The sequence below is a fragment of the Vicugna pacos genome, unplaced genomic scaffold (genome assembly GCF_048564905.1).
Source record: "Vicugna pacos unplaced genomic scaffold, VicPac4 scaffold_77, whole genome shotgun sequence".
NCBI lineage: Eukaryota > Metazoa > Chordata > Mammalia > Artiodactyla > Camelidae > Vicugna > Vicugna pacos.
Genome location: NW_027328758.1, coordinates 479,672 through 499,110, shown reverse-complemented (window position 1 = coordinate 499,110; position 19,439 = coordinate 479,672).

The window sequence follows — 19,439 nt, the reverse complement described above, 5'->3', positions numbered from 1 at the left end:
ACTTATGTAACCAATGCTCTATCGCTGGATATGATTTCACTTCAGCTTTTCTTCCCACCATTGTATACAGTGCTGTGTAAATGCTCTGATGAGTACACCTTTTTGAACTGATTTTGTTTCTATACGAAACGATTCTTAAAAGTGGAGTTGAGTCTGTGTGGACACACATTTTTTAGAGTTTACATATTCATTGACACGTCGTCCTCCAAAAAGATCTCTCACAGTTTTTTATCCCACAGATGGACACTAGCTAGCATATCTTTGAAAAATATTTGGCAATATGATGAGCCAAAGTGCTTTTTCATTGTTTTAGTTTGCATTTGATGACCAGTGAAGTATTGAGCATTTTTCACTCATTAGCCATCTGACTTTTAAAAAGTGAATGATCCCTTTTGTCCTTTGCAAATATTTAAGTGAGGGAGCTTCTTGTTGCTTTGTGACAGCTCTATGTATATTATGAACATTAGCCCCTTGTCTTCATCAACATGTATCACAGAGCTTTTCCTTGTCATTTCTTGCCATTCATTTTGTTCAGTAGGTTCATTTTTGTTGTGGCCCAAAATAACCTTAAGATAGTAAATGTCTTCTTTTTGGGTTTTATTCTTGATATTATTCTTAGAAATGCTTTCTTATAATGGTATAAATTTCTTCTGTAGGTTTTTTTAATCTCTAAGATGGAGATGATAATGGTACTTGTCATAGTGAGGAGAAGCTGAATTGATATGAGCAAAGAGTTGTATTTGCTCTTATTAGTACTTTCTAATATTTACATCACTTTCTGTAATTCTTATTGGGGTCATTATGACTGGAAAAGAATTTGTTTTTTCCAGGTGATTCTCTGATTGTCCCAGGACTATTATTGAATTCACACTTTGCTCTTTGATTTGAAATCCCACCTGTACAAAATACTTATGTATACTACAGTCTTTTTGAGCTCATGGTTTATTTCTGTCAATCATACTTTCTTCCTCCAGTGCTATATCTTACATATTGTAAAAATTTAATGTCTGACAGTGCGATTTTTTGATTCTTTCTTCCATCCCTAATTTTCTTGGCTAGTATTATGACTTTATTACTCCTGAAGAAATCTAAAATACATTTTTAAACTTAAGAAAAAACAGATAAGGGTTATCATAGGATTTTTTAGTAAGTTTTGAATTACCTTTAGGAAAAAGTACATCTTTACAAAACTGCTTTCTTCCATAAAATATGTTGATCTCTCTACATTCACACCTCTTACTTTACCCCTCAGTACAGTCCTGTACTTTCTCCATGTACAACATGGGCATTGTTTTTGAGTTTATACCAGATTACTGTTGATGTTTTTGTTAATTTTGTAAGTGAAAATTTTTTGCTATTGTATTTTATAACTGTTAAAACTGACACCTAGGAAGGCAGATTCGATTTGTAAATACTCACTTTGTTACTTGTCATTTAAAATTGCAAATATTAAGTAATTGTTACAGAATCCTTTCTATTCTGTTTTTAAAAATTTGTTTCCAAGATTCTCAAAATGGTCATAGCTAAGTAGTATAGGTGGGGAGACAGATGGAGAGAGGTAGTGTGGCTCATGTACAAACTGTGAGCACTTTCATGGCTGCCTTTATGCTGGAAAAGCTGATAAACAGTCCAGCTTAAACCAGGGTGGCTTTGTATGCACTTGAAATCCAGCTTTCCTGCCTGTATGGTGAAGCCTGGTAGGCGTGTCAGGTAGATGATCAAGGTCGAATGGAGGTTATTGGCTGCACAGGGCACTGTGTCTGAGAATTGGAGACCATCGCCATGGGAAATGCTTGGTGCCAGGAACAATGCAGTGGAGCTGGGGAGCCTGTATGTTAAGGATTCTCGAGCCCTGGGAGTGGGAAGATCAGACTCTGCATTCAGATCTGAGTATGAATTCATCCTCTTTAGTTTATTGGTCCTCTGACTTTTGTCAATTTATATACCCTCTTTCAATTCCTGTTTTCTTGTCTCTCAAAATAGGAGAATTACGGCCTGCTGCTAGAGTGTTTGATCAGGGTAAATAATTTGTGTCTATAAGATCCCACGTACAGTCACAATCTCAGTGAGAAATGGGCTGTCGCCTCTTCTTCTGCAACTCAGTGCTAGATAAAACATGGGGAAAGCCAGTCCCTAATTTGTGTGTGATGCAAGTAGGAGCAAAATTAATGTCTTGCCTTTCCCTAGCAGTATTCTTACTGCTTTGCTTCATTGAACTCTTTTCTTCTTTTCTTTTCCCTTTCCCCTCCTCCACCAAAAGAGACTGAGACTCTCAGAACACTAGATTCAAATTACTTTTAAAACATTTAGTTGGCTCATCCCCATGAAATGACAGTGACATTAAAAAAAATCTGTACACATCCCAGACTTGATTATATTTGATTTACACACACACACACACACACACACACACATCATCAGCCTACCTCCCACTTGCAGAGGGAAAAGGACTACTTTTTCTGAGTTTTCATTCATTGAGCATGAGGACAATGTCTCTTTATGCAGACTTTCACCAGGCTTCGTGCAAGGTGTTTTAATTGGATTTCTGCTTTGTGGCCATAGATATAGTCTCCTAATAGAAGAGAGAAAGTGGAGACATAGAGATTCTGGTGAGATATTGGTGTCATCATATTTGAGTTGGAAATTACTTAAGAGAGCATGGAGTCGTAACTATTTATGGGTGAGAATCCATGATGGTGTAACTTGGACAAGAACCTGGGTCTTCTGCCATCGTGTCTACGCGGGTGAAGAGGCAACTGGGCAGGGGATGGCAGGGATCCTTCTTGCTTGAGTTCCATGGTCTTGCTACTTTTCTTTGCTTAGCTGCCTTTAGTTTATGTCCATGAGGTCTCTCATGGGAAGGTCACTGTGTCCTGACACAATGAGTTTCTTATCAGCAAAAAGCTATGGACCCACTCATATTTCCCAGAGTTTTCTGCTGACCTGCTGACACTTTATATATATGAGAACTAAGAAACTACTTAATATAAAATCCTTATTGTTATCATTTGCCCTCGAGCTCCATAGGAATGGGGTGCTGTCTCAGGCTGTCTAAAGCTAGATCTGAACAAAGATATGGTGATACACTGTGCTGCTGGACCCTCCACAGTTGAAGCGTTTTCCACCTTTGTTTTTAAAATCAGGCAGATGAGTTCAAATCTTGCCTTTACCAGTTATTATCTTTGTGACGTGGGGGAGAAACTGTTCTTTTTTGTGTCCAATTTTCTTAATCTGTAAATAAGTTCAGTATGTATTTTAAGATTTCTGATTTAGAATTGAATGAGCTAATTCTCTCATTCATACCTAAAATAGTGATCGCGTGGTTCTATGCTGGTGCTTTGGTAGTTGATTACTTAGGGACTCGGCAGTGAGAATGGGGGTGGGGGACCCCTGGATAACAGAGCTTATATTCCAGGATATGCTTGTAAAAGAATGGATGTGCAGTGGATTTTTAGTAAATATCAACTCCTTTCCTAATCTGCATTGATTGTGTATATATCTTTATACTAATATATGAACAATTTTTATTGCATTTTAAATCTTATTAGTATTTACAATATGTAGCTATAAAAAATACGTGAAATAAAATGATTTTACTTTTATTTTCTTTTCAATAAGCAACAAAATAAAATAGAAGAAAATAAGGTTTGAAGGAGTAGAAATAATTTTATTTCCGTGGAATCAATTCCGTATAATAGGTTTTTTGATCATGTTGTTAAACTGCATATAAAATTGATAGGTTGTGACATACTGGAAATGAGGAAACTGTGGAGACATACTACCTCCAATGCAGTCATTTTGTTACCAAGTCCAAACTCGTTCTGCTTGCAGCATGACAGGCCAAAAAATAGGAGATGAGATTTTGGAGTAAGGAATAGTGAGTTTATTTGAAAAGCTGGCAGACCCAGAAGATGGCATACTGTTATCCAGGAGATCTCTCTTCCCCAAGTCAGAATTCAGTCTCCTTTTACAGTAAAAAGTGGCGGGGGTGTGGTTGGTTGTTGCAAACTTCTTCCTGTACGAATTGTTTGTCCTTGAAATCCTTTGTTCTTGCAGCTGTCCATGTGGGTCAAATCATGGTGTCCCCGTAAAACCTCAAAAAAAAACAAAAGTTATTCTCTATTTTGCAACTTGCCATCTCTACGTAAGTGTAGAAGAGCTAACATCCTTAAAGATCAGAGCCCGGAGAATAGGCTCTCCTGTATATTTCAGGCTAAAGGCAACTTCCTTTCAAAAAAGGTGCGGAGATAGCAAGTCTGAGCCTAGAAAACACGGTACAGGTTTAAAGCGAAATGAATGCATCTAACATGGAGTCAAATTTGTTCTTTTGTATTACAATTTCTTTTTCCACCTCATAAATAATTTTAGTAAGAAACATGAGTAATTTTTTTCTTTTTGCTTCTTAATAACGGATGAGTGGGCCAACTACAGTTTTGTGAGCAGGGATGCTGTGCGTGCCTTGGGGTCACAGCAAACTCTTCTTGGGGGTGGTCGACCTGCAACATGTCTGAATCCTGGTGACTGTTGGTGAGAGTCCCCCTAACCAGGGGCTCTCTTCAAGAAGCAGCATATTGGCATTGACATCTGGAGACCTCTTTTTCAGCTGCAGGAAATTTTTTCAGATACTGTGATGGAAAAATCACCCCAGCTGGGGATAATCAGGGAAAAAAGGAAGAGGAAAAGCGCTTGGAGTAGAGTAGATGACAAGGACAGAAAATCAGGGAGACTGGGGGCCTGGCAGCGGGGCCTCGGTAGACAGAGGAGCAGAGGTGGGGAGGGGCCCTGCTCCGGAACCAGCTCCTGCACCTGTCCCCGCAACCAAACCACACAGCTTTTAATTGGGCCCAAGACTCTCTCCTGTCTGGATGTCACCCTGGGCAGAACCTTGAGAATCAAAGGTAAGGGGTGGGCAGCACTCACCTAGGGGGTCACTGAGGACTTTGGTCAAGTCCACAGTGCCTTTTCTAGTCATGTGCCTTCACCTGTTCTTTATCTCAGGATCTGAGAATCAGGAGCAAGGAACTCAGGGAGCGATCCAGGAAGACATCTGACTGTGTTAAGACACGACAGTCACAGCGACAGGGGGAGTGGAAACACTTGCAGCAAAGTAAAATAACTTCACAACTATTGCACAGAGCTGCAGGTGTGAGAGATCCTAAGCCCGTGTCAGAGTGCAGGGGACAAGATGAAAGAAATTGTATTATTAACACTGACAATTGAAATTTTGTTAAATAGCCTGCTACTGTTAATTGTATCACTTGAATGTATGCAGGTGTGTTTCAGTGAGCATTTACAGGTTCACGCAACCCCACCAGCCACTCTTGCTTCCATCGGAGATGGGATTTCTCAAGCAAAGTGCCCCTCTTGCTTGCGTGGGCCACCTTGCGTGTCCTCGCCTCGGGCAGGGCTGCTGCAGGGCACTGAGTCCCCGAGGCACGGCCTGTGATACATGACAGGAACATCTCTACTCTTGAATGGGGGCCTCCTTTTCCCCCTGCAGTGAAAGAATGCCGGTGACTCAGTTAGAAGCATGCTTCCAAGCTGTCCTACCGTGTTATCACCATCTTGAAGCGGTGACTGAATCTTCTGAAATTCTCCAGAATGTGGTTTACAATCACCTTCGTCATCTGAGTGTGTGTCCTCTTACAAGTGGAGGAATTACTGCCGTTTCCCTGGAACATACTCACCACTAGTCCATCTGATTTTTCTGTGCTAGGATTCAGTATGGCCTGCTAAAAATTCTTCAGTCAGATCTTGAAACCCTGATGAAGAGGATTATTTATTTCATTTCTATATATGATAGTATTTTACTTTCAAAATTCAGAGATTTCTGTTCTTCAAGGAATTTTTTCGGAGTTTGGAGAAACAACTTTGCTCTTACCATTTTGTGACCTGTTGCTATATGCCTCTAACTTGTCTTCTGTCACTTGTGAGGCTGTTCCATTTGTGACCCTGTCCAGGTTGTTCATGTTATACAACATAAAGTCTGTATAAGTACAGTCCCTTTTACTCGGAAGACATTCCACAGATACTACCTGAATCTGGGTGTGGTTTTAAGAAGACAGAATCATTAGAACATGTCCTTGCAGGTTGCAAGTGCAAAATCCCCAAATCAATAGTCAAGCTCAACATCTAAATCTTTCTAATCTACCTTGAATTTGTATGGATAAGTGAAGCAGTTTGCAAAGAACTCAAGACCAGGTTTAGAATACAGGCAGGTGTAGTTCAGCAGGTCCTCCCAACCTGTTGCTCTCCCAGTGGGTGGGTCCGAGGGAAGAGGGCATGTCCTGCCCTCCCTGAGCTGACAGTTTCATAGCAAAGACCTTCAGCAGGTGAAGAACTTGGAGTTTCTTCTAAGAACCGTGAGTTTGAAAAGAGTCCAAAAAGCGAGGGAGTGACACAATCCCGTATGTCTCAAATAGGGGATAGCGGCTGTGCGGCCACTTGGGAGATTTGTGGGTCCAGGTGGGCAGTGTTTGTGGCTTCCTCTTGAGCGATGGGACGGTCAGTGGGTAAAAGCGAACAGATTGAAGGCATGTTTAGATGGTAAAAAGGAAACGATGAATGTTTTCTGTGAAGGTAGGGTGGATTAAAACCCAGGTTTCTGTGTGGATTAATGTGGTAAATTATGGTCCTGCTGTGCTCTGAGGAGGGAGAGCTGCATAGGGAGTTCTGGGGGAAAACTGATGAGTTCAGATGTGGGTAAAGTGAAAGGCTGTTATATGTGTGGTCTGGGAGCTCAGGTGAGAGCCCGTAGTGAGTAGGGGGAGGGGAGAGGGACTTTCAAATCATTTTGTCTTGTCAACATACAAATAAGTATGAGTTATGACACACTTAACACCTCTATATTTTAGATTATATCCCAGAAATATTTTGCTGTATTGACTGCAGAGGTTCTTAATTATTTTTAATAGAAATAAAATAAATTGAAACAAAATATTTGAGTTAATGAATATCTTAGAGTTGATGTGTGTCCTTGAATTTATTTTGATACCTCATCTGTTTATAACCATAATCTACAAAAAGTTATCTTACTTAGCATAAGAGTTAAACAGAGGGAAGTGACACACACTGTTTGGGGTTGAAGCTGATCTTCTTGGGCAAATTATGCAGCCTCTCTGTGCCTTAGTTGCATCTTCTGTGACTGCCCCCGGCCCCCTCATCAAAGCTGATTTCCTAAACTAGATGTTGTTGGGAGTCTGCTGAAGGGAGTAAGAATAGGTAACTGCTAGGGATACTGAAGAGAGAGACAAAAACAGATTAAAGCCTATAAACTGTGTACAAATACTATCAAAGAAGAAAAAATCAAGCAGTGTTTTGAGCCAGTTACCATAAGGGAAACAAAATCACGTGGACGCAAAGCTCTTGAGCATGTGAATATTGTGGGTGGGAGGGTGTCATAAGAAAAGTGTTGAGAAAAGGACTTTTGGTTTCCCTTGACGTTTCCAGTAAGGATGGGGAGCAGAAGCGAAAACCCCCGGTTCACAGAAGAAGATGCTCTTTTTTGCAAAACTGACCAAAGGTTGGAGACCAGTCATCGGCTGTGCTGGCAAATGAAGAGGCTTCTGAATGGGGTGGGGCACTTGCTGTGACTTCCAGATGAGCTGCTGGCTGGGGTCTGTGAGGCGGGCAGTAGGTTTGCAGGGTGGCCCGGGCATAATTTCTGGGTCTGAGGCTGCTGGTCTGATTAGCAGACCTGGGCACCACCAGTCCTAATGGGGCAGCTCGGGATGTGGCCTGGGACACCTGCCGTGCTGAGGGCGAGAAGAGGGCTCCCCTGAGGGGGTGTCCCTGCGGAGAGTGGAAACGTCCTCCTGCAGGGGAGGAAGAGCCTCTGAGCAGGAGGCCGGATGTACAGGCAAGACCAGCCTGAACATGGAGGTTTTGGGGAGCCGGAAGTCATACAGTGGCCCAAGCAGCCTTGTTCCTGCAAAACTGGAGGGAAAAGATGCCGAAAAGGCAGGCTAGGGACAGACCCTGTGGTGGGTTATGAGTGACAGGAAAGGACTGCTCAGGCAGGCACGAGAGAACCCTGTGGGCGTCCCAGCTGGGGCGTCACGCCGCAGGGAGGAGCAGAGTTATAGACTTTGCCACTTATTAGCTGTGTGACTTTGAGCAATATCACCCCACCTCTCTCTATATATATCTTCATCTGTAAAGTGACACAGTGACAAGGTCGTGTCATCAGATGTATTAGTTTAGCTCTGATCCTCTTTGTCCAGCCCTGTCAGTGCTTCCCTGCAAGGTTCTGCAACGGCTGCTCTTACCCTGAGACGGAAGGGCGTAGAGGGACATTGTAATTCCCGAGGGCAGGAAGGGGTTGCTTAAATATAGACATGTAACCGCCTGCAGCTGCAGACCTGCAGGCAGTTTTGTGGACAGTCCTGGAGAGGACTTTGGAGGCCTTAGCATCGTCTTAAGACTTGTTTTCCCTTGGGGACCGGATTTGACTTTGTAGATTAATGTTGAAGATTTGGGCTTCTTGCAAAGCTGTTTTCAGAGATGGGTATATACGTAACATATAGTATAAAATAAAATGTTTTTATTTAATGTGTGGGACTTTGCAGCTGTTGGAGCAGTTCTGTTGGCCTGGTCTCCACGGAGGACACTAGGGGTCGGCAGAGCGTGCGGGAGGGCAGGCAGCCCGCAGGGTTTCGACGGGGGTTCTCCCGAACATGGCGCTCTTCTGAGTTGACTCTTCTCTGAGTTTGGTTGCCAAGTGAGCAGACAGCAAATTTATGAGTTCTGGAGGGGTTATATAATGACAGGAAGAAAGAGGGACCCGTAGTTTTTCTGGTCTAGAACACGCATTTGGTTCTTGATTCAGTGTATTCCATTACAGAATTGATGAGTTGTGTCTATTCTGGGACTTCATTGAAATAATCTTTCAGCCTAAAATTTAATAGTTATGTTTTATTTGGCGGGAGGGCTCGAGCCTGGATGACAGACCCTCAGATCACTCTCAGGGACTGCTCCCAAGAGGTATGGGAAGAGCTAGGATAAATAGTAGTTTTACAACAAAGACCAGGTACTTGGAACAATAAAGGATTACTTGTTATCTAAAGAAAGCCAGATATCTAAAGTTCAAGTATTTAGTGCTTTTTCTATGTATGGGATGAAGTAAACATATGGGTCATTGAATTCATTTCTTTGGTAAGCACCTAGCTATGTAGGAACAGTATCCTCTCCTTCCTTATCCTGAGTCCGCTCAGAGGGCACCACTGTGAGTGACTGAGAGGCTGGGCTGCAGGCATGTCCTCACTGGTGTTTGACAGCAGCCGCTGATGGCTTGGTTTCAGCATTCTTTGTTTACTGACATGGTTGCAGTATTTTCATTCACAGTTCTCCCCCCTTTTTCCTAAATTCGACCAATATCTTGAGAGACATTTCATGACCAATTTTGTCCAACGGTGCTAGGATGGCTCATTCCTAGTTCAGGTGAACAATCTTTGGAGCTGCCATTCATGGTGTTAGGTTTTGTCTCAGGCCCGGATGATACTAAAATTTCTCTGGATCGCCTGTCTTACTAGTCTATTATGATACAGGAAATGTTTACCCTTCATTACTAATTCCCATAGCTAGAATCACACTATTATAATTATTTTATGCAGGGTTATAAATTTTATCTATTTCTTCAAGATGTTTAGCCATCATCAATCTTGTAGGCCTAGTTACACATTGGGAAATATAACAGACAACAATTTTATAAAATAGACAGGATATAAGTAATATAGCTAGTAACGTTAATGAAGTCACGAGTAAGAATTTAATAGTCAAGAAGCTATAATTTTGGGTTAAAATTTTGCTTGTATTTCTGATTGAGTTTGAGTGATCTTATGAGAAATTTCATATTTATGGTCAGGGTCAGAACAGGTATTAATTGGCCAGGTGAGGTCTCTCACCTTGTAAGATCAACAGTTGCCTAAACAGAAGTATAATTTCTTTTTAAATAATGTTTCTGAGGGCTATCTAGTTTGAGGGTTGGAGTAAGGTAACCCACCAAGGTAACACAGAAGTACTAGACATAGGTAATTTACCATAAACTTAACAATTGGATTAGTTCATAATCAAAGGTAGGAGAAATTGTCAAAGTAATTGTTATACAAGCTTGGGCTGGTGTCTTGGGTCAGCTGTATACCTCATATCTTGTCTCCTTCTCATCCTGGCCTGGTAGCTTTTTCTCCATTTGGGCATTGTTTAAAGGTGAGCAGTGCTCTATAGGCCAGTGCACTGCAGGGGCTGTTTCTGATAGGAAATGAATCCGAAACTACGTTTCCTTCAGCTTTTGTGTGTATGGTCTACTTAAGAGTACTTGATAAAAGTTCCTTCCATTCAGGTTGGAGACAGTGCTTTAAGTCATGCCTATTCCAGTATGTATAATCACGTGGCTGCAGGTCATGGGGCACTGGAACTTTACCTAAGGATAGATTACTGAGCTTCAGAAACAAAACTAGTGTATCCTTTTCATAATCCAGTTAAACTGTAGAGAAATGTGACATAACAGCAACGAATGATCTGGGAAGTGTCTTAGTAAATATGGACTTCAATTAACAAAACTAGAATTTAATATCCACTAAAATATAATCTTTTTTCTCTCTAAAGTTACACTCATTTTTCTCAAATATAGCCAAATCAAGACTAAATTCTTTACAAGTTAAGTCTGGTTATTTGATCATATTGGCTTTTTTAAATTGGCTGTGTTGTAAGTTTTAATACGGTGTCTCAGGGTAGAATGTTAATAAGATTTGCCAAGGCCAGGAAAGCCACGTCAAGGGCTTGTCATGTATTTCTGCCTCACAGATTTAGGTAAATTCTTTTCTCTTTAAAATCCTTAAAATTCCTTGAGAATACTTTATCTGTTAGGAGATGATCTTCCTCATTTGTCTGATAGAGCCACTGGGGACCTAAGAGTTTTTAGTCTCTTGAGCGATCATATAGAGAGAAAAGTTAACTGTTTCAAGTCTGCTTACATAGGTATAATTTATCAAACTTCTTTTTTTTGTTGTTTTTTTTTGTTTTTTTGTCTTTTTTTTATTTTTTATTTATTTTTTTTTCTTTTGTTTTTGTTTTTTTTTTGTTTTTTTTTCTTTTTTTTAATTTATCAAACTTCTGTGATTCATAACTAGCTTAAGAGGAAGAGTTTCTTTATGTCTGGGAAACAGGTTAAAAGCCAGTAGTATTTCAAAGAAAATCAAAAATGATAACCATATTCATCAGTTTACTCACTGCCTCATAACTAATTCTTTTAATCAGAGTTTTCATTACACCTTAAAAATTCCTTACCCTGTTTAGTTCAGTGGTATAGTTTGGAATTTATTAGAAATCAGTAAATCTCCTTGAAGAACAAGCAATTTCAAAATCATCAGAAGAAAACAATTAACTGTCTATATATGGCAAAAGATTTAAAAGCATGGTTAAACACCGTTACACTATAATCTATAAAGAAACCTGGTCACTATATCCAGAATTATCACTGGTAACATTTCAGATATACCAGAATTTTAGGGAGTCCATATAATTTCTACAATTTCTATATTAATAATATTTTCGCATTCAATATAACCTTAGAAGATTTATGATTCATTTGACAATACCATGTTATTTAACATGGCAAATGAAACTTACTTGTTCAAAATCACTCCCTGGGATGTTTCAGGGGCCCTCTGTAGCATCCCAAACTTAACTGGAGATTAAAAGAACTTTAATTAGAAATTGATACCTGGGGAGCTTGTTAAAAGATTTCAGAACACTTGGTCAGATAAACATATAGATCACTGTAAAGTAGTACTAATTCATTAACAAGAAAATACATCAAAGGTAAAGGCAGAACAGATCAACTAAGTGATATAAGAAGTTTTACAATCTGTTACTGAAAGTGGATTAACATTTAAAGAAAAATTTTTCCTCTTAACAGAGAGAAAACCAAATCTAGCCTTGTACCAGCTTACTTCTAAGATTCATTTACGTTGCCCAATTTGATTCTAAACTTAGCCAATTCTGACCACGTACAAAACTCTTTCCTCAGGTTTCCTCTTCCACAAGCCTTCCACAGCTTTCTATACTCATATTAGTGTGTCCCTTATTTTCTCTTCCATTCAGAAGTAATCAGCTTCAGGAGAAATTCACTATGTTTCATTAACAAAATATAATTCCATTCTTATATCTTCCTTTACACATTTATATTACTTTCGTAGGATACTGAGATCATTCCCTTACTAATAGAGACTATTTCAGGGTGGCACCAACCATTTATTAATATTTCTAAACACCTTTCTTTTCACTATAAGAGGAAGTTAAATGTTAAGTAATTCATATTTCAATCTTATTTTATTTGAAAATGGCATAGCTATTAAATAAAATCCTATCATTTAACTTAATTTAGCACAACTCTAGAATTTAGAGATACCAAACATTTACAGATTATCTTAAGCATACATTTTAAAAACATGTTTTAAAAATTTACCCAAAACTCTCATCTCATTTGCGTTTAATTTACTTAAAATTTTACCAAACCACATTACTTTTTTTTTTTTTTGACAAATCTGCAACAGATATAACAGGATCTTATTTGACTTTCATTAAACCTAGGTACAGTAAAGGTATTATAGTTAATATTGATGACTTTAAAGATGTCTATATTAATTAGAACATACTTAAACTAAATAATATCAAATATTAAATTAGTATTGAATATTTTCCAGTTCACGTGACGCTGAAAGTCAATTTGTTCAGTTTTTATCTTAAAAATACTTAATTTTTAAGCTCTTGTTTTTTACGTCAATTAAGCAGAGCTCTTTGACTTTGATTTTTTTTTTTAGCAGTAGAAATATCTCACATCTATAATGTGTACGCAGGCTTATAAACAGATAAAAGCTAAAGATCTCATAGCTTCACTTTAAAACTTACTTGTAAGATAGGTATAATAATAGTTGGAGTAAGCTGAATTTCTTGCTCAAATCACTAAGGCTTACTATTTATGAAACAGACAGTTAAGATTGCTTGACAAAGTCTGAAGGACCCGTTAGAGTTCTGAGTTCATAAATGCCAAAAATTTCTTGGCCCTAAGTTCTATTTCATTGAGCTAATTAATTAGGCTCAGTCCTAGGTCACTGTTTGCTGTATTTACATTTCAGATCAGCAAGACAAAGATATGCTCTTCCAGTTCCCCAGAAAACTGCTCTGTCACCCAGACCCAATTTTATGTCCTTAATTGGCATTTTTGTGTCAGTGAGAAGAGCTGTAAACGAAGAATTCCATGTTTTAAAACTTTAAGGTTTACTGTATCATGTCTTCCAAAGCTTGCATAAGGCATTTAGTAAGGTCTCTTTTCCTTGAGTTATAAGTTAAACCCAGGGTAAATCTTTTATTATTTTTTTTATTAGCCACTAAATATTTGTTTTTAGTTTTACATTATATTGGACGGCTCATGTAACTCTACTGGTTTCCTTTACTTTGTTCAATTAATATTTTTTGAGGGACAGATATGTGCCCAGCCTTATAATACCAAGAAGGGGAAGCATTTTTCCATTGAAACATATCTATCCCACAACATAATTAAGCTAAAGTTTTATATAAAGATCATTTAAATATACCAATTTTACAAACTTTTATCTCAATTTTTTAAAATCTTATACCTTTAGTTTTTACATTTATTAGGTTTAATCAATAATTCTTATTTCTAGAAGGAGTGCCAGAAGCCTTTTTTTGGGTGTGTGTGCATTCTATCTAATTTTATAGTAAAGTCTCTAGGATGCCCAAGTTTCAGCCAAAGAGCTTAGGCCCTTCTCAATTTTTAATTTGATTAATTGGTGTGTTGTCCCAATCATTGATCAAGTATTTCAGTCTATATATACATATATTTTAAATTGTGGTAAATAAAATGGAGTTGTTTGAACTTTAATGTTGGGGGGCAGTAGGTGATCTCTTTGGCCCTTTTATTTAATTTTACGTAGTGTAGTATCAAAACCTTGTATCTGAATCCAAAAATATCCATTTTATTTACCTCATTCAAAATAACCATATAAAAATATTTATCCATTTGGGATAAGCTACTTATCTTTTTTTTTTTCGACATTTTTACAATCCTTTTCCCAGTTATTCAATTTAATTAACATTAATTATTCTAAGTTTTTATTAACATCTCTAGAACCATTCAGTGGAAAGGAAAATCACAAATGTAGCTTTTCAAACCAGTTTTTTTTTTTTAATAAGTTCTTAGGTTAAACATTAGATGTATTTTTCTACCTTTAAACTTGATTTTAATAGGTACCAATAAAACAGCTGTTTATAATGAGATCTCTTTCAACTGTCACAAATTTAAAAGTTTTTCCAAATTAAAGGATACATCATATGACCATCAATTTTTATATATATATATAATATATATATATAGTGATTTTAAAACAATAAGTTGAAGAGGCTATTCCACATGAGAGTGGGGGTGTTGCCTAAATAAAATTCAAAGGTTTACTCTCCAAAAGCTAAAGGCCTTTGTGGTCCAGGCTGATGCAACAATTTAAAGATGGTAAAACATCTGAATATTGGTACAATCAAGAAATTGCTTAGAATCCAATTTATTTGCGTGGCAACCATATGTACAAAATACTTGTACCTTTTGTATGGCAGAGTCCAAGGTTTCCTTTAAAAAAAAGTACACATATTTACACATACATACACACACTTAAAACACCCAGAGAAAGATAAAACATTTACATTTCAAGGACACAGGAAGAGAAATCCAAGTTACCCCTAAAGTGGAATTTGTTTTTATAAGTTCAGAATTCCAAAAAATGTTTTTATCAGGCCTGGTTAGTTAACTTCAGAGTGAGTTTTTTTTTTTTCTAATACCCAATTAATGTTGTAAGTTTTGTACGTATATAAACCTGGCTGGGGTAAGAGTTGGAGGCTGCAATCTGTCATTTCTTTTTCTTTTCTTTTCTTTTTTGTAATTTTTGGAAATTTCTATTCCCCATTGTAAGGTCGGGTTCTCAGAATAAATTTGCTAGTAAGATTTCCCACTGAGACAACTCTATGGTATGAAGTCTTTGCCTCTACCACTCCTGCAAGATTCTCTGTCACCCGAGAAAGCTGTTACCAGCCAGGAGGAGGGTCTCATTTTTGGAGTTGAAATATTCCTCATAAGAGTTTTACTTTCATCCTGAGAAATTCAATGGAGGTAACCAAATTGAGGAAAGCATTAGACCAGCCTCTTACCTAACCACTCAGTCCTGAACCCAGTGTCTTTCAACTTGGACCCACTCGGGACGTCTCCACTGGGTGAGTATTTTCCTCATATGTTTCCACCAGCCCCACTTCGAACGTCTCCTCAAGGTGGGTATTTCCCGTTATCATTCAACCAGGCCCTACCCAGTATGTCTCCACTGGGTGGGTAATTCACCCCAGTTACTTTCAACTGGAGGGCCACTTACCTGGATACACCGCCAGATAAAACTCAGGATCATCAACCAATATGTTAGATCCGAGAACCAGGACAGACTCACCCAAATTCATCTGGACTCCCCGAGGAGGCGGATGGGCACAAAGGGCCACTGCTGGTACGAAGGCTCCGGTTACTCGGAGAGTCCAGGTGGAGAGAAGTCTGCTCTGGGTCCCTGCATGGTGTCCAAAATTGTTGACTGAAATACATGTGCAGCCTAAAAGTTAAGACTTATGTTTTATTTGGTGGGAGGGCTCGAGCCGGGATGACAGGCTGTCAGATCTCTCTGAGGGACTACTCCAAAGAGGTTGCGGAGGAGCTAGGATATATAGGAGCTTTACAACAAAGACCAGGTTGTTGGAACAATAAAAGATGGCTTGTTATCTAAAGAAAGCCAGGTATCTCAAGTTCAGGACTTTAGTGCTTTTCTATGTATGGGAGGAAGCATATAATTTGGACTCACTGAATTCATTTTTTAGACAAGCACCTAGCTATCTAGGGCAAGTATCCTGTCCTTTCTTATTCTGAGTCTGTTCAGAGGGCACCATTGTGAGTTGCTGCAGCGGCTGGGCTGCAGGCCTGTCCTCGCTGGGGGGTGAAGGCAGCCGCTAAAGACTTGGTTTCAGTATTTTTGTTTACTGACATGGTTGCAGTATTTTCATTCACAATGTGGTATTTTCGTTCACGGGCTGATTATGGATAATCTGCAAAATTGGAAAGCAACCGAGATGGAATTACTGCAGGTACCTTCTACTTCAGTAAGCCGTGTGCAAACATAAACATGGAGGAAGCATACATTTGGATTTGGTGGTGTAGGGAAGGGTTTCTGCACATTACAGGAGAACACAATGCAGAATTCCTTAAGTCCACCTTTGTTTACTGTAGTGGTTTCTGAGAACAGTTTATGGTAATTAACCAACATTTACAAATGGTGGCACACATTGCATTTAAGAGCTGGCCAGCTGCAAACTTGTGTATTGGCAAGTGGTCAGGTGGATGGGAGAGAGAAGGAGCCAAGGCCTGGGCCCAGATTCCGGTTTAAATCACCATCTCATCACCATAGGGCCTTGGACTAGAATGTAACCTCTCTTAACCTGTTGGTGAATATGTGAAGTAGGCACGATAATATTTGTTTCTTCCTGGGATTGTTGTAAATTCTAAAGAGTATTATAGCACACATGAAGCATTTAACACACTGGCACTTAGCAGTATTCACTTTGTGCGGCCACCACGCTTGGTGTGTGTCAGAGCCATAAAGGAAGCATTGGTCTATTGAGGATGCACTAGTAGCCCCTTGGCTAGGTTGTGAATTTGGTGATTTACTTTAATGCTTGTAACTCTGTGTGCAATGGGCAGTTATTTTCATGGACAGATGAGGAATCTCAGGGTAAAAAACACTGTGAAATTTGCCGAAAGTCAGACCATAATTTTGGGTGCAGGGGCCTCTGTTCAGCATGGGCCCCTGGGCCTTCTGCCCTCTCTGTTCAGCACCAGAGCCAGATGTGGGTTCGGCTGTTTCTCAGCCCCGTATATCCAGCAGGCGGCAAGACACACCTGGCCCTGCGTTGCTTGAGCAAAATCTCCGGAGGAGAGGCAGTTAGAAAAGGGATAAACATAAAAACAGACGACTGCAAACTGTGATCAGCTCTGAAAAGGAAAGGAACACGTCTCGCCGTGCAGAGCTGGGAGCTTTCCCGTCGGGGCTGCTCTGGGGGTGTTCATCTCAGCTAAACAAGCTCTGCTGCTGCACCAAGGCAGGAAGGCAGGGCCCGTGTGGCCAGGTAGACAGGGCCTTGTCAATCATACTCATTCCTCATTAAGCGGCAGCTGTCACTGGCACTTACCTAGTAAACACATGTCGGCCATAATCATCGCGCACTTTGCTTGGTAGTTTTTTTGGCCCCTCTTTTGAGATGAGGTCATTGAAACTGGGGAGTCTGCTGCATGCCCGTGATTACCTTGGAAATACCCCACTGGTCTTTCAACCTAGACTGGTGTGGCTGTCATGTCCCAGCCTTGTGAATGGCATCATGTAGCTTCTCCCAAGTGGCCCAAATGACTGACATTGATATTCTTAATTCGTAGGAAATGGTATGTGACAATAAGAGAAAAAGGTAGTAAGAAATTGTTTGGAAAACTAGAAAAAAATCCAATTCTTCCCCACCTGGGGGAGCGTACCCTGTGTCATTCAAACCACTCACTGCCTGTCACCTCCTCCCTACCGACTCAGTGTTCAAAAGCCATTCTGAGCCTTTGAGGAACATTTTGCCTCATGACAGTGTTGACTAGGACCTGTGACCTCTCTGTCCCTGGTTAACTCCCTCTTCAAAGCCATTTTAATTTTATGCAGACTCTGCTCAGATGTAAGACTAGCCTCTTTAAACTTCTTGATGCAGCTCCTTAATGAAGATCTTGGGAAGGAATCCCAGCCAACACCTGGGAGGTATGCACACAGTGATTGCAACCTCAGCATTTTGTGAAGTTCAGAATCAGGGGGGTGAGTGACTAAGGAAAGCTTTTTTATGGTAACAAGGGGAAAGTGAAAGGACGCAGGCTGTGTGAGAAAGAAACGTCTCAGTCCAAGCCAGCAAGGCACCTGCGTTCATTATGGTGTGTGGAGAGTGCAAATTTCTCACATAGAAATAAGTGGTGGAATGGGGGGGAGGACAGTTGGGTACTTTACTGGGTAGGGAAAAAGTGGGTTGAATATTTCCTGGTTGAACAAAAGGATTGTGACATGATGTGCTTTTATTTTGGAGAGAAGGATTTTGTGGGGACAGGCCTAGGAGAACGCTCTCTGGTTGGGGAGTCAGCACAACAGAGACACACAGAAAACAGGGCTGACCCCAAGACCCCTGCTGGGGGAGAGGCTGCCCTCCAATTGGAGCCCAGGAGGCTGCTTCTGTCCCTTAGCTCAGGCCTCAGAGCTCCCTTCACAACCCAGTCCTGTTGATACAAGTAAAAAACGTGGGGCATTAGAAGGGCTGTATGCCAGGCTTTGGTTGAGCCCCTGGGGTGTGCCCCACCAGATTTTGTTCCTTGGCTTCATGCAGTAAAGAATTGAAGAGTAAGCCAGTGTTGAGTAAAGGTAGATTTATTCAGAGAGATACATTGACAGGCAAGAGAAACGTCAAAAGGTGTGGTGGTTTGATGCTCAGATTAAAAGCAGGTACACACTCCACAGACAGAGTGTGGGCCTTCTCCAAAGAGGGAGAGAGACGGGTGCCCGCGAGGTGGCGCTGTGTTGATCGTTTTCTTGGGCTTGGTGGTTTCATATGCTAATAAGTAGAAGAATAACTAGCCTTAGGACAAGGGGCTGGGATTCCCAGGTAGTTGGCCGTTTCCCACCCTGTGACCTTTTGTGGCTAGCCTTGGAATTGCCTTGGTGCCTGGGGCCGTGTTATTCACCATGTTACTATTACAATGGGTGTTTACTGAAGCTCAAGCTCTGCTAGAAGTTAAATCTCTTCATCCTGAGCCTCAAGGCCTATTGGGGTTGAATCCTTCTCCATTTTGATGTTAATTGATGTGGCCTTACTTGCATGGCTGTGCTTTGCCCCTTTCCATCCTGTCTCACTGTGTTGACACAGAGAGAGCAAAGGCCAGCCCGGCCTGTGCTCCTGCATTTAACATCGGGAGGGGTGGGGTGGTCTTATGATATCTCTGAGTGGTGAGAAGGATGTTTCAGATTTTCCCACGAGAGACATGGGGACCTGCAAGCAGCCACCGCAGATTTATCTCACGGGCATTATCGCTTGTGTTGTTACGGAAACAACAGGTCAGCCAAGAAAAAAGCACCACTCGGAGGGTAGGAGTACTGAGATTTACTACGCCGACGGGCTCAGAGGGGCTTCTGTTCTGAAGCTCTGAACACCTCCAAGACCTGCACATGAGGTTTTATAGGGGTAATTAAAAGTATTAGGCTACTGTCTAATAAGGCTCAAACAACAGAAAGCAAGGAATTAGTACACTGAAGCTTATCAATTTGGAACAGATTACGATA